At 43.8% G+C, this 16,945-nt stretch overlaps 1 pseudogene; it reads right to left on the reverse strand.

Moving 5' to 3' along the window:
• Window positions 1–15,057: 15,057 nt before the first annotated feature.
• LOC117066046 lies at window positions 15,058–16,116 on the reverse strand (annotated as a pseudogene).
• Between the last annotated feature and the right edge of the window lie 829 nt (window positions 16,117–16,945).

Here is a 16,945-nt window from a genome sequence, read left to right on the forward strand (position 1 = left end):
TTCTGCGGACATGCACAGAGTAGTGAAAAATTCCAGTCATCCTTATACATATGTTCATAGCTGGGTTCCGATGATAAGATACTTTGCATTCCTTTTTTGCTTTTTCTTTTCTTTTCTTTTTTTTTTTTTTTTCGTGACAGAGTCTCGCTGTGTTGCCCAGGCTGGTGTGCTGTGGCACAATGTCAGCTCACTGCAACCTCCACCTCCCTGGTTCAAGCAATTATCCTGCCTCAGCCTCCTGAGTAACTGGGGCTATAGGCACAAGCCACCATGCCCAGCTAATTTTTGTATTTTTAGTAGAGATGGGGTTTCACTGTGTTGGCCAGCCTGCCCTTGAACTCTTGACCTCAAGTGATCTGCCTGCCTTGGCCTCCCAAAGTGCTGTGGTTATAGGCATGAACTACCACACCCAGCCTTTTGCCTTCCTTTTCAAGGCCTGTTTAGTGCCATGTCTTTTGCGTATTTGTTTTGGTGATTTTTCTATTTCAAATGGCCCTCAACTGCAGGGCTACAATGCTGTCTGATGTTTCGAAGCACAAGAAGGCTGTGATATGCACACTAAAGTTTGAAAGCCCTTGGGTTAGAGTGATTGCCACAGAATATGGTGTTATATAACCATGGGGTTTAGAGGTGAAGCAGTCATAATGTGTTCTATTATTATTGGCCTGCAAGAAGTATGGTACCTGTCCAAAAAGCCTGGACAAGAATGTTCATTACAGCTTTATTCAGAATCATCAAAAACTGGAAACATATCTGGCATCCATCAACAGACAAATGAACAAACAAACTGATATATTTATTCAGTGGAATATTACTCAGCAATAAAAAGGAATAAACTATTGATACAATAATATGAAAAAAATCTCAAAACTTTATGCTGAGTGCAAGAAGCTTTACCCAAAAGAGTACTTACTATATAATTCTTTTTTTATTATTATTGAAAAGAGGCAAAATCAATCTACAGTGGAAAAAATTAAGAACAGTGGTTGCCTATAGGGGTTGGGTGGGGCTGAGGGTTGACTTGGAGGGGTGTATGGGACATTCTTAGGCTTCACCCCCAGAATTTCTGATTCAGAACCAAGAATTTGCATTTCTAATAAGTTCCCAGTGATATTGATACAACTATTCTGAAGAATCACACTTTGAGAACTACAGCTCTAACATAACCTCTTTGATTGAAGCAGCAGACACCTCTGGTACCCATGTCACATTCCCAAAGGCCCATTTAAGTTCTGTATGTGCTCAAAGTCCCCTTGCTTCAAGCGCACGCATGCATCTGTCTGCCCTCTGTTCCAGAGCACCCTCACATATGCACGGCTCTGAAGTGCAAAGGAGTTAAGACCACTGGACCTCTTATCCTTCACATGCACCAATCTGGGAGGATTCCGCATGCTTTGTATGAGGTCCCAGCATTGTTGAGCCCCAGTTGCCCACAACAGCAAGCTCTATAACACACCCCCAGGTTTGCCCTTTTGCCTTCTCGTCTCACCCTTCCTACTCTCTTGCTTTTATTTCCTGAGATCACCTCCTAAATAAGCTATTTGCATCCAAGTCCTTGTCTCATGTTTTGCTTTGGGGAAGTAAGACAACTGGGTGGATGTTGGGAAATGAAAGGACACTGAATATGAGGACAAGGGAAGTGTATGATTCTGTTCTCATGCTGCTAATAAAGACATACCTGAGACTGAGTAATTTATAAACAAAAAGAGGTTTAATGGACTCACAGTTCTTCATGGCTGGGGAGGCCTCACAGTCATGGTGGAAAGCGAAGGAAGAGCAAAGGCACATCTTACATGGCAGCAGGCAAGAAAGCTTGTGCAGGAGAACTGCCCTTTATAAAACCATCAGATTTCATGAGACTTATTCACTATCACAATAACAGCATGGGAAAAACCCACCCCCATGTTTTAATTACTTCCCACTGAGTCCCTCCCATGACACATGGGGATTATGGGAACTACAAGATGAGATTTGGGTGGGGCCACAGCCAAACTATATCATATGATGTCAGCATCTGACATTATCATAGAAGAGAAATATGGAGAACAATGGCCCTGAATGTGCTGCGTTGCTACCAAATCTGGCATCTCCCATTTGAACCTAGTGGGCATACCTGATTCTCCTGCAAAACAGAATCTACCCACTCTTTCAGTCTGGCCTTGGTCAGGCCACAGCCCAGGGTGGTAGTGTGGTGTCACAGAGAGGAGTACAGATGGGTCAGTATCAAGCTCCATTCTTCTTTTTTTGGGAGGTGGGGAGTGGGGAGCAGGGTCTCACTCTGTTGCCCAGGCTGAAGTGCAGTGATGCAATCATAGTTCACTGCAGCCTTGAACACTTGGTCAGGATCCATTCTTCTTATGGATCACTCAAGCCCATTTCTCAGGCCGCTCACTGGGTGCTGACCTCTCACTCTCGCAGATGCTCTGCCTGACCTCTAAGTCCCTTTGGGAGTCTCTCAATCACATTAAATGCCTCACATTGCAGAATTGGATTCTGCTTTCTTGGGCTTATGTCACTTTGCCTTATCCTTGTCATTGAAGAGACAGGTTGGCAAAAACCAGACTTCCCAAGCTCTTTACATACCGCACACAGAAAGATGATATTTCCATAGCCCACTGCAGTAACTGTGAACCACTAGCAGCCAGATGTGACCAGGCCTGACCACCCTGAGCACCGAGGAGTTCAGTATCTCGGGCACACCTGTAGCCTCCATCCTATTGAGTTGTGTGGTTTTGACTCTGAATCCTTCCTGTCTTGAGTTGTCTTAATTTGATGCCTTATAGATCTAGATCTAAGGTATGTGGGGGAATCTTTTGCCCTAACTCCCTCCTATGTGCCAGGCAACCTTAAAATACACCCTTATCCCCAAATATTAATAAACACAGACTATCAATACTCACAGAAGGAAGAAAAATGGTGCGCTGGAACTCAGGGAATGAAGTATTGTCAACCCACAGTGAAAGAGTATTTGGGGACAGGGAGCCCAGCTTTGGGTGCCCTCCATTCTTTCACATCCTGAGAAGCTGGCCTACAACTTATCATCTCTGCTCCCCTCATTCTGAGTCATGAGTCCAGGGTCTGGGTGGGGTCAGTTGGTTGCGAGAATGAAAAAAAAAATCAGAAAAAACATCTCGAAAGACCAATCTTAGGTTTTACAATAGTGATGTTGTCTATAGGAGCAATTGAGGAAGTCACAAATCTTGTGACCTGTGGCCAGAGGTTCTGAGCAGTAGGGGATTATAGAAACTATGCCTGCATATAAGCAGAATTCAGGCCCCTCTCATAATCCTAATCTCGTGGCCTTTCATTAGTTTTACAAAGGCAGTTTTCGGTTGGAGCAAGGAAGGGATCAGTTTTAAGGAGGGACTGTTATCATCCTTGCTTCAAAGTTAAACTATAAACTAAATTCCTCCCATGGTTAGCTTGGCCTATGCCCAGGAATGAGCAAGAACAGCCAGCCTCTGAGACTAGAAGCAAGATGGAATAAGCCATGTAGACTTCTCTCACTGTCATAATCTTTGCAAAGTTGGTTTCAATCATACCCCTAGAAATAGAATAAGTTGATATTTTGGTTTATATATCAGTTTCTTGTGAACTTGGTTAGTATATGTTAATTCTTCCAAATCAGAGAAAATTTTATTTCTAAAGCTGCCAAAACAAAGGTCAGACCTTGAACTATAGTTGATACATTCCCCCCAAAATGCCACTTCTTGAGGCCCAGTGTGAGCAGCCATCTGACCACCTACTGTGACATTGCAACCTCCACTCTCCCTGGTCTCACTCAGCAAGTGAGTGGTAGGGATGTTCAGAGAATTCCAGTGTCTAGTATAGCTCCCAGCATATAGTAAGAATTTCATAACTTGTGGAAATCATCTTTATTTGTTCGTCCATTCATAGAAAAGATGTCTTGAGGGAGGAGGGGGTAGCAAACAGAGTTGGGGTGGGGGAGAGAGGAAAAGGTGAGAACACACAGATCATGCTTAGGGACAAGAGAGCAGACGATGGGGTGGAGAATGTGGTAGGGTGTGTGTGTTGAGGTCACGGAGAGGAGTTGAGGTGTAAATATCAGAGGCTGAAGTGTACAGATACAGTGTCCTTCCCTGTCCATGCACTATGGCAGGAGACTGAGGGCACAGATGGGGCCATCTCAGAAGGGACTCGGGGGGAAGGTACTTCCTCCCTGTGCTTGCACTAACCTGAACCCTCCTCTTGTCTCTGCTAATCCCAGCCTGTTTGCAGCTCAGGGAGTGGAGGAAGCCATGTGCCAGATGCTTCTCCAAAGTTGTGTATGGCTTCTCTGTCAGGCAGGTGGTTGGTGTGCTCCTGCCCATTCTGGGACCTGAAAGATGCTTGCTCCAGGCCTACTCCTTAGGATTTGAGGCCTGGGGTAAGAGTACAATGGAAGGACCAAATACCAAATGTATAAAGGTTCAAAAGTCATGAAACAAGCTACATTCTAGGCCTGGCCTCTGTTCTCATCCAACATCTCACAGCCATCCCCCCAAGGACAAGCCATGTGATGGAGAGGCTAAATTAGCTAGCACTGGGCCAGCCCTGCCTCCTGAGAATTTGGTGACTCAGACTCAGGTCTCCAAGGTGATGACTAAACCCAATTCCCTGATGGAGACTGACCTGGCCAAGCTCCCTAGGGAGTCTAGAGAGGTAGGTTCCTTGCTCCCATGCCTCACTTTTCCACCTCATAACCTGCAATAATTCTAAAAACCTTCCAACAATATCACATGGGCAGAGAAAGGGGAGGGAGCCAGTTATCCACAGACCTGGTCCAACCAGGTCCCTAGACACTCACCATGGGTGCTATGGGGTGGCGAACTATAAGCTCAGCTCTTTCCCGAGTTTCCTTGGGCCCAGACTGTGATTTTTGCATCCCTAGCCTGCAACTTACAGGCTGTCAGGCCCATACCCTTCTCTGGCCTGGGGAGCCCAATGTGTGTATTGTATTTTGATAATTCTTATTCACTCAGTCTGTTACAAAACTCAAAAAACTTTGTTTCCAAGCCACAAAGACAAAAGTATTTGCATTTGAGCCTTTTGGAATACAGGACCTTAGAAAGCCAGGCTCGGGGCAGGGGCTCCTCTTGCCAGCCCTAGAAACAGTACTGCCCACTCCAGTGTAGTTCATGAGAATTTCCAATTATGAGCAAAGATGCTTGTAGGAAAAGGACCTTGTGGCCAAGTAGGGTCCAGGCTTATCTTGGGCAATAGGATAGATGAATGACTAGGAAAGTTGTTGGCATGCTCCAGCCCTGAAGCCCAGGTTTCAGAGGGCCACTCAGGAAAGCAAGCTGTTTAGTCATGACTGACTGGCCAGAATGGGATCAACAAATTAGAACCAATGTTTCTTGAGCTCAAACTCTGAGGTGTGCTTCCAACCCACTTCCAGCCCATCAGCCTCCACTCCTGCCTAATGAAACGAATGTGATTCACAAAGGACCCAGAAGAAAAAGACATAGGCAGAGGGGCTACATAGGCAAGGCCTATTTCAAATGCACCAATTATCAGGCTGAGCATGGTGGCTTTTGCCTGTAATCCCAGCACTTTGGGAGGCTGAGGTAGGTGGATCACTTGAGGTCAGGATTTTGAGACCAGTCTGGCCAACCTTACGAAACCCATCTTGTCTCTACTAAAATAAAAATAAAAATTAGCCTGGCATGATTGCACACACCTGTAGTCCCAGCCACTCGGGAGGCTGAGGCAAGAGAATTGCTTGAACCCAGGAGGTGGAGGTTGCAGTGAGCTGAGATCGTGCCACTGCACTCCAGCCTGGGCAACACAGCAAGACTCCATCTCAAAAAAAAATCAAGGTCGCCGGGCGCGGTGGCTCAAGCCTGTAATCCCAGCACTTTGGGAGGCCGAGACGGGCGGATCACAAGGTCAGGAGATCGAGACCATCCTGGCGAACACAGTGAAACCCCGTCTCTACTAAAAATACAAAAAAAAAAAAAACTAGCCGGGCGAGGTGGCGGCGCCTGCAGTCCCAGCTACTCGGGAGGCTGAGGCAGGAGAATGGCGGGAACCCAGGAGGCGGAGCTTGCAGTGAGCTGAGATCCGGCCACTGCACTCCAGCCTGGGCGACAGAGCAAGACTCCACCTCAAAAAAAAAAAAAAAATCAAGGTCAAATGTACCAATTATCTTTTCTCTGCACTCAGACAAAGAATCTAATTATCACTCTGAATCATTAATAAACTATTGGGATTTCACAAAACATTCCCACATTTCACTCTAGGAAGCCAAACTCAGTAACTCCTTATCAAGTTATTAAGCATGATGAATACATATGCGGGTTGAAGTAACAGCAGGACCATTTGGGACTTTGCTTCTCTTGTTCCCATATAGGGATTATCAGGAATTGAATGCCCAGAAGGGATTTCAGGACCAGGTGCCAAGAGACAGCATATCTGTTACCTCTTTGCACATCAGTAGGATGGTGTTAACAATATTTGGCCTACCTCAGAACCTCTCAGTGTGGCTGCGGAGCTAAAACAGAGTACAGGAAAGGGCCTGGCAAAGATGGTGGGCCCAAGATACATCCACTGCCACTCAGCCACCCATAGGAGAACCTGTGTCCTTGAGAGTCACACCATCCACCTAATATCCCTCTTCCACTCCTCATCTCTACCATCTTTCATCTCTCCTCCATATTTATCAAGGCCTTTGGCTCCTGCTTCAGTCTTCCTTCTGGAAATAAACAAAGACCAACCAGATGAGAAAAATAGAGTCTATTTATTCTGAACTTACTATAGCAAGGGAGTTAGCCACTGTCAGTGTCCTTTGGCAGAGACTCAAGGACAGATAGAGGAGTGGGAAAACCTTACAGTGGACAAAAGGGAAGGCTTCAGGTGTGCCCTGATGGGAAGCTGTTGGCTTGGGAAGCTGTAAGAGGCTAATGAGAAGCAGTCATCCTATGTCATTGATTAAGGGTGCATATCTGACTTTCTCTGTTTGGTCCTAAATTACAAATAGCGACAAAAATTTGGGAAGCTTTCAGTTATTAATCAAGTCCTGGTCATTTGGGGCTGATTGCTACCGGAGTTGTTTAGCTTCTTGGATTGTCACTAAAATATACCAATCTAGGCTGGGAATGGTGGCTCACACCTGTAATCCCAGGACTTTGGGAGGCCGAGGCAAGTGGATCACTTGAGTCCAGGAGTTTGAGTCCAGTCTGGGTAACATGGCAAAACCCCATCTCTACAAACAAGCAAAAATAAAAATGAACTGGGCATGGTGGCATGTGCCTGTGGCCCCAGCTACTCAGAAGGCTGAGGTGGGAGGATCACTTAAGCCAGGGAAGTGGAGGTTGCAGTGAACAATGATTGCACCACCCCACCCCAGCCTGGGCAACAGAGTGAGACTCTGTCTCAAAAAATAGAAATAGCAATCTGGCTTCCTGCAGTACTGACTTACAGTAGGCTGGCTTCTTGGGTTGCCTACTGTAGATAAGGAGGTTGACTTCCTGGGAAGGTTGCTGTAGGTTGTGGGTCAAAGTTCTATGGTCTGGACATTGTCTATTTGTATATTCATCCTCACTTCCCATTGCCAGTCCTACTCTTTTTTTGAGAAATTCAATGTCTAATGACCCATCTAATTCCCCAGCCCTGTGCTCTCAAACTTGAGTTTACACAAGTTACATGGAAGAATATTTTTTAAATGCAAGCTCTTTGGCTCCAACTCCAGTGATTCAGGAGGATTTAGTAGGTCTGGTGTAGGCCCCAGAATTTTCAGGTGATACAGATACAGATGGCCCAAGGGTCACAGAGCAGTTCTCTATTCTCTCAATTGCTTGGCCTGGTCAGCAAAATGGACCCAGGGTCTGGCAGAGGTCCTGAAGAGTTCTAGACCATTTCTATTTTTAGAAGATTCCAGCATATTTAAAAATGAAGAATTATCAAAGTTATCAAAATGTAAATGTTTATATAAATAGGAGACACACACACACACACATACCCCTAATTGCATTTGAGGTAAACAGCCAAAGTCTAAACATGAAGCCTTCCTAAGGTGGTTAGCCTTGGTATAATGTGTAGGCGCAATGGTCCTGAAGGGAACATGCAGACCAACCTAAAGCCTTAGGGCTTCTTTCTTGTAGAAATAAGCCAGAAAAATAAAAGTATTTTTTAAAAGACACATTAACCAATGAAATAAACATATGGTGAACTGATTTTTGGTAAAGATGCCAAGAACACACAATGGGGGAAGGATGGTACCTTCAATAAATGAGAAAACTGGATATTCACATATAAAAGATAAAAAGGTACCTTTATCTCACCCCTCATACAAGAACCAATTCAAAATGAAATAAGATGTAAAACATAAGGCCTAAAACTATAAAATTACTTGAAGAAAACATTAAAAAAAAACTCCATGACATGGTCTGGGCAGTGATTTTATGGATATGACCCCAAAAGCACAGGCAACAAAAGCAAAAATAGACAAATGGGATTGTGTCAAACTAAAAAGCTCCTGTACAACAAAGGAAACAATTAACAGAGTGAAGAGACAAGCCCCAGACTGGGAGAAAATATTTGCAAATCATTCATAAGGGGCTAATATCCAAAATACACAAGGGAAATCAAACTATCCAATAACAAGAAAACAAATAACCTTATTCAAAAACGGGCAAATGACTTGAATAGACATTTATCAAAAGAAGACATACAGATGGCTAATAGATACATATTTTAAATGCTCAACATCTGTAACAATAAGAGAAGTGCAAATTAAAGCCACAATGAGCTATCACCTTACACATGTTAGGTAGGCTATCATCAAAAAGATGTAAGATAACAAGTGTTGGTGAGGTTTTTGAGAAAAGGCAATCTTTATATACTGTTGGTGGTATTATAAATTATTACAGCCATTTTGGAAGACAGTATGGAGGTTCTTCAAAAAACTAAAAATAGAATTGCCATATGATCCAGCAATCCCACTACTATGTATATACCCAAAGGAACTAAATTAGTATGTGGAATAGATATCTGCACTTCTACATTTATTGCAACATTATTCACACTAGCCAAGATGTGGAAGCAACCTAAGCATTCATCAATGAATGAATCGATTTTTAAAATGTGGTATATACACATACAATGGAATACGGTACTATTCAGCCTTTAAAAATAAATAAATAAATAAATAAACAAAAAATAAAACCCAAGAAATTCTGTCATTTCTGACAACATGGATAAACATCGAGGACATTATGTTAAGTGAAATAAGCCAGGCCCAGATACGGTATGATCTCACAGCATGTGGAATCTAAAACATTCAAACTTACAGAAATAGAGTGGAATGGTGGTTACCAGAGGCTGCTGGTTGAGTTCCTTCAAGCAAAGATTTCAAAACTGGTGGTGTTGTTCATACTCAGAGTGACCTATCAATACGGGCATGCATGAACATGACCTAAGTATTTTGCCAGACTTCCTTAGTGGTCCAGACAATGGCTGGTCCAGGGAGAGATCCAGCGCATGCATGGACTGCTGTGGTGATGAGACTTTTGAAGTACATATCAAGTCATTGGGCTTTAACTCTCAATGTTTCTTCAGATCCTTGTGGGTGGGGTGTGGGGAAGGCCAGCTACAAAGCAAGCTAGAGTTCCAATAAAAATCTGAGCAGTTAGGATTTAATTCTCAGTGATGCCACATCAGGAGGGAGAGGGTTGTGGCTAGTTTAAAAAAAAATGGAAGAATTGAAAATTTGTTAAGAGTTGGCGATGAATGAAAGATGACAGGATTCAGTTCAATTTACAGGTAAGTAATATGTTAACATGTTTTGGAGATTTTTTTCATATTCATTAGTTACCTACAATTAACAAAGAGATGCTATATAGCTCAAAGACAATGGATATGATCAGAATCTGATAAACCACAATAGTGTGCTATAATTTTCTATGAAAAACAAAATTTTTCTCAATAGTTATCCTTTTATGATCAAAGACAATCCCAAAGAAAAATTTTTCTTGACTATAAAATAGGGTCAATATCATTAGATTTGGCCTGATCATTTACATAAATACAGAAAGAATGGTAATTTATACCATGGACCTTTTTTAGTTTGCTTTACTGAAATTTTTCATAAGGAATCTGAGATTAGACTTCTAAAAGCATGTCAAGGCTAGGAAGCCAGGCCAATAACTCAATACCAGACTTTACCTTCAGTACCTTTAGATTTGGATGAACTCCTCTCTTCTCACGGTTTCCAAAATATTGTAAAGTTCCCAGGCCTACCAGGATGTGACCTTCCTTACTCACCTATAAGGCTGGAAACTCTGTAAGCCAGATACCAGGCTGGGTTTTCCCAAGAGAGCTTTGTAGGCATTAGCTACATAAAATCAACCTTAGCTCCTAACAGTCGATTCTATGCTTCTATGACCGTCATTCTCAAATATGACATGTCAGTCAAGTCAGTCAAAGCTTTGGTTTATATAACCAATGTTTCTAATTACGTCCTGTTAACAAAGGGGTCAGAGTCATTGAATCTATGCAGAAAAATTATGTTGCCATGAAAATAAAAATATAAGAATTTGCAGATTCTGGAAGAATCAAGCCAAGGAAAAATAGAATTGTTCCAGTTCTGTTTACAAAAGTACAATCTACTAAATTGTTACACATTACAAAGAATGTAGAAGAAGAGAGAAAGAGGTTCCTTATAATCAAAACATAGAACAGCATCCACAAGATTCCAAACCAAATCCATAATCATTTTTTATAAGTCCTATATGTAATTCATTCAAAGAACTATAATCTATTCAGTCATATATAATTAATTATTATTCTGTTCAATCCTGGGTTAGCAAGATCATTAACCCATTGGCTTCTCCACTAGAGTTCTAGAAATCTTGACTCAGTACAGTGGTATGGTCTCAAAAATAATTAAGAAATGCCGTCAGCCCGGGCCCGATAGCTCATACCTATAATCCCAATACTTTGGGAGGCCAAGGAGGGAGGATTGCTTGAGCCCAAGAGTTCAAGACCAGCCTGGGCAACATAGTGAGACCCAGTCTGTACAAAAAGTTAGATAACTAGCCAAGCATGGTAGCACACACCTGTGGTCCCTGCTACTTGGGAGGCTGAAGTGGGAGGATTGCTTAAGCCCAGGATGTCAAGGCTGCAGTGTGAGACGTGATTGGACCAGTGCACTCCAACCTGGGCAACACTGTGAGACTCTGTCTGAAAAAAAAACAAACAAACAAGAAATGCCATCAGAAGCTTGTGCCCTAGAAGCGTATGACCCAGAGTACCTGAAATAGTCCTTTCCATGAATCTCTGAGACAGTTCTTTTTTCCTAAAGATGACTGGGTACTTCTACACATTTTCTCTTATTTCTCATATTTAACAAGACACTTTTCTTTTTTTTTTTAATTATACTTTAAGTTTTAGGGTACATGTGCATAAAGTGCAGGTTTGTTACATATGTATACATGTGCCATGTTGGTGTACTGCAAAATCTCACTTTTATTTGAAGCATAGAAATGTGTCTTGTTATTTACATTAGGTAAATACGTAAATAACAAGACACTTTTCTATGCTTCAAATAAAAGTGAGATTGTTGACAAGTGATATGGTTTGTCTGTGTCCCCACTCAAATCTCATCTTGAATTGTAACTCCTACAATTCCCACATGTCTTGGGAGAAATCTGGTGGGAGGTAATTGAATCACGGGGGCAGGTCTTTCCCATGCTGTTCTCATGATAGTGAATAAGTCTCACAAGATCTGATGGTTTTAAAAATGGGAGTTTCCCTGCACAAGTTCTCTCTGTCTCTACACACCACCATCCAGGTAAGACGTGACTTGCTCCTCCTTGCCTTTGGCCCTGATTGTGATGCCTCCCCAGCCATATGGAACTGTAAGTTCATTAAACCTCTTCTCCTTCCCTGTCTCAAGGGTGTATGTCTTTATCAGCAGTGTGAAAACGGACTACTACAACAAGTAATTTCAACGTACTTTCCAGGTGAGAAAGGAGGAAGCAAGATATAAACATGCAAATTACTGAAACATTCCCTTGATAAGAATTGAGTCCTTGGCTTTATGTGAGATGAGCTCATTATCACTAGGTGTATTACAGGTTTACTCTAATTTCTCTAATTTGATAGATTTGGAAATAAGGAAGTCTTTGTTCTTCCTTCAAAAAAAATTATTACTAAAAAATTCTGAACTTCTAAGATTCAATTTTGGGCCATTAATTTTAAAAATGTATCAAGCTGATGTTTTGTGATTAACCTTTTAAGATTTAAATCCAAGGCAATAAATGAATTTTTAAAATAACACAAGTGAAGGCGTAATAATCTTCAGGAAGCTGAGAGTTGTAGTCTATCATTCAGGGATCTTGGTTCAGTATTCATGTCAAATCTAACCACAAAGACATATTTTCTCAAGTATTTTCTAAAATAATTTGGTTCTTAAAAAATGTTATAGCCTATTTATGCCATATGTGCTTTTCCCCCCAACATCAGAATAGAGGCTGGCTGTATAGGAGGTTCCTGGTACTAAGAAGAAAGAAAAAAAAATGAAAGGATTGTCTCAGCTATCAATGGGTTGAAAGAAGACTTTGTTTTAATAAAGTTGAAATTGCATCTTATAACGAGATTTTTTTTCTTTTTTACTGGTCAGTCACGTGAAAGGTATCATGCTCTGTTTAGTATACTACATTTTCAAAACAATATTAACAAAGAAAACTTTTTTTTTTGAGACAAGAGTCTCACTCTGTCACTCAGGCTGGAGTGCAGTGGCACAATCTCAGCTTACTGCAACCTCCACCTTCTGGATTCAAGCAATTTTCGTGCCTCAGCCTCCCGAGTAGCTGGGATTACAGGCATGCACCACCACACCTGGCTAATTTTTTGTGATTTTAGTAGAGATAGGGTTTCACCATGTTGGCCAGGCTGGTCTTGAACTCCTGACCTCAGGTGATGTGCCCACCTCAACCTCCTAAAGTGCTGAGATTACCACCATGCCCAGCCAAGAAAACTTTAGAGAAGCATTCACCAAAGTGAATACTGGTGAACATAATGCTGCAAACCTTCCCCCAAAAAAGAAGATTTCCAGGGTCACATAGGATTAGAATACCCTGCATTCTCAATATTCTTCCTATAGTTTCACACTGCATTTAGCATATTAAAAGCTCTAGGAAGTCCTAAAAATAAGAAAACTTTTTCATTTTGCTTAGCACACTATTTTCCTTTTTTTTTTTTTTTTCGTTTTCTTTGTCATAACAACAATTGTCATTTCTCCTCAATCTGATTTTGAAGAACATCACTTTGGGAAACACTAATTCAGAAAAGGACCAGAATGCTGACAATGTGTGTGTGTTTTATGGGTCACACAGACCAACCCTCACACAACGTGGGAGGGGACTAGACAAGGGTGTGAATACCAAGGAGTGGGGATTGCAGGGAGTCCTCGTGGAGGCTGGCTACCACATCACATTTTGAATACCTCCGGCAAAAAAATTATTATCACCAACTCATACTAAAACTCTTCCCGCTTTATAGTTTTGCCTAGATTCCATTCCAAAACTGAATTGTTACATTTGGCAAGTAATACAAAATATCATGTGTTACATAATAGGTTTGATAGTTTTCAGCATGGACGATAGAGTCAGGCAGTTAGAAAAATTCAGCATAGGGCCAGGCAAAGTGACTCACACTTGTAATCCTAGCATTTTGGGAGGCCAAGGCAGGTGGATCACTTGAGATCAGGAGTTCAAGACCAGCCTGGCCAACATGGTGAAACCCCGTCTTTACTAAAAAGGCAAAAATTAGCTGGGTGTCATGGCATGTGCCTGCAATCCCAGCTACTTGGGAGGCTGAGGCAGGAGAATCGCTTGAACCCAGGAGGCAGAGGTTGCAGTGAACCGAGGTGGTGCCATTACACTCCAGCCTGGGGAACAAGAGAGAAACTCCATCTCAAAAAATGAAAAAAAAAAAAAAAAAAAAAAAGAAAGAAAAGGAAAGAAAAAGAAAAAGAAAAAATCAGCATATTCTTTGTATTCTGTGGCTTTGTAAGGCAAAAACTACATATCCATACAAAAGACTCTTTGGGGTAGCATGATCAAACAGTGAAATAGATGGCCTGAACATCCTGATATTTTTTTGGAGTGACTGATCAAAGAGAAGATACTGGTTTTCACTGAGCCCAACTTGGTAGGAATTGTTGGCCTCTGACCTTCTCATTCCTGTACTCTAGCCACATGTCTCCTTTTATAAACTGAGTCCCAGCATCATGCATGATCAGTCCTGCCCCATGCTGGGAGTGGAAGAGGAGCTCCAAAGACAATGTGCCCAGGGTCAAGCTCTATGCTTGGTGCTGGTGTCTGGTTTCTTGTTTCCTGTTGGCCTAGGCCTTCAGCTCTGTCTTTCAACTGTCCTGGAATTCTGGTGCCAGGGTCTGACCTCACTGATGTGGACTTGCTGCCTTGACCCACAAAACCTCCACTCCATGCTGACTCCCAACCCTGCTCCACACTCTCTGAACTAGCTGGCCTTCCTTGACCTGACCTCTGTCCTGCCTCATTTTTTTTTTTGTTTTCTTTTTCCACGTATACATATATATTTTTTTTTCTGTAAAATGTCCCAGTTCTTCCATAACTTACAAACATGATTTATACCGAGGGGTAGATGGGAAAGTGGATAGCGGCAGGGCAGACTGACCAGGGATGGGGAAGTCCTCTCACTGCCCCCTTGGAGCAGGCTCAGGCCCTTTGGAGGATGGGGACTCCAATACATTCCTCCCTGAGGTTGTCTGGCTGCCTCTACCCCTCGTTCTCAGAATCCTGTGTGCCACTCAATTCCAGAATCCCTTCCAGGACCGACCCCAGGCCCACTGGACACGCTGCCCCTGGTACTCAGAATCCAGAAGCGCCAGTCGGTTCCAGAATCCCCTTCTCAGCTGCTGGGGTGGTTGAGTCCCTCCTTTCTGCTGTCCACCTGACCCCAGAGGAGGGAAGGAAGGGACGGGGAGGGGGCCCAGGTCTACCCTCTGTGGCAGGAGGAGGGTGGAGGTACAATCTGAAGGAGGATAGGGTATGGAAGGGTCAGGAGGGCTCAGACGATGGTGAAGCCAAAGCCACACCGTAACTTGCTCCTGCAGTGATTCAGGAAGGCCCTGAGGGCCGGTGTCAGAGGAAGGGGTGGGAGCTTCTCCAGCGTGGCACCCAGGATCCAGTTGCTTTCCACAGACCCTTTGAAGAGGAGGTTGACCTTGGGCAGGTCCAGCTTTTACCCAAAGGAGACATTGGTGTCCTGCAGCCTTGTACTGGCCTCAAACTCCACATCCACCTGCAGCTGGTCACTGGGTTTGTGGTATTATGTCCAACCCAACATTACCGTTGCCAACCAGTTGTTCAATGTGTATTTCCCAGTTAGAGACTCGACAGTGCGCTCCTCCCCAGGCCGTCGGTGGTAGACCCGCTCTCTGCCCAGGGCCAGGCAAGGCGTTATGCTCTGTAGGTAGTGGGTTACGAGGATTCCTGAACCCATCAGGACGTCTGGGTTCTCCAGGGTGATGTCCACTATGAAGTCAGAGCCCCGGTACTCCCCATCCACCTGCCAGTTCACAAACTTAGACTGCTGGGTCTGGATGGCCGTATTGGACCTGAGGCTGGGGCCTAGCTGGTGAATGACCTGAGCATTGAGGTCGCCACTGTTGTCCATGTCACCCACCAGTACAGGGAATGCCTCTGTGGGACTCAGTTGCTTTGTCCCCATATACGTGACACCAAAGTGGTAGTTGGACTCCCTGATTGTGCTGAGGGTTACTATGTGGTTCACCTGGAAATGCTTACTCAACCTTTTGTTCACTGTGAACTTGACACCTTCCATGTACAGCGCCTTGATCTTCCGGTGGCACTCCTCGAATGTGCAGGGCTTGGGCAGGCAGCCACAGGCCACATCTTCGGCACCCCCTGCTGTACTGGCAGTTGCAGCCCTGGGGGTCCGTTCGGAACTTCCACCCACACTGGTCCTGGCGCCCAGGCCGCCTCCCAGTGGCTGCAACCTGAAGCCCGGATGCTAGGACGGAGGTGGTGGCAGCCCCACGAGGGCCGGCAGAGGTGGTGGCGGCTGCCCTGCAAGCAGCGAGCTGGCTGCCAACATGATCCCCATGGTCACCTGCAAGGCGAGAGGTCAGAGGGCGAAGGTCAGGGCCTGCGCGCCCCAGACTCAGCCCCAGCAAACTCCCGCCCGGCTCAGGGCCCGGGTTCTCACTGGCGGTGGCGCCTGCTCCCGGCCTGTCCTGTCTCATTTAGGTACCTGCTGTGGTTACTTCCTTCTGGGCTGGCTGACTTGGCCCTAGATTCGCACAATCCGGCCTGACACAGTCTGTCTTAATATGACATGTCCATTGCTTTCCTTAGCCTCTTTTCTGGTGCAAAATTGAATACCATCACATACATTTCCTTATATAAAAGATTGAAACATTGTTATTGTCTATGTCTCCTGTCTGTATATTTTTAAAATATTTTCTATTTTTTCTTGTTTCTATCAGAAATAAAATCTTAGGCAAAATAAATATTTTATACCTTTTTAAATTATTTTATTCATTCATCCATTCACTTAATGATTCAAGCTTACATACCTTCCACATACCTGGGATATTTCCCCAACTAAAGCTTCCATCCCTCTTCACACCTGTCACTCCTCTCCATTGACAGTGGAGTCTTTTTCCTTTCTCTTTGAATCAGGGCTGGCCTGTGGTTGCTCTGACCCACAGAATGTGGGAAAAGAAGCACCCTGCTGATCGCAGGCCTGGGTTTAAGAAACCTGGCAGCTTCCAGTTTGCTCTCTATGGTCATGAGCCACTGTATTAAAAAAATGCAGTATGCTGTTGGAGAAAAGAAAGCAACTAAGGCAGCAGCTATGTGAGTCAGACATGTCTAGCCCCAGTCAAGGCGTCCCAGTCAACACCAAGTGGAGCAGAGACCAGCATGCCCTA

This window comes from Trachypithecus francoisi, unplaced genomic scaffold, assembly GCF_009764315.1.
Source record: "Trachypithecus francoisi isolate TF-2019V2 unplaced genomic scaffold, Tfra_2.0 Lachesis_group2, whole genome shotgun sequence".
Classification (NCBI taxonomy): Eukaryota; Metazoa; Chordata; class Mammalia; order Primates; family Cercopithecidae; genus Trachypithecus; species Trachypithecus francoisi.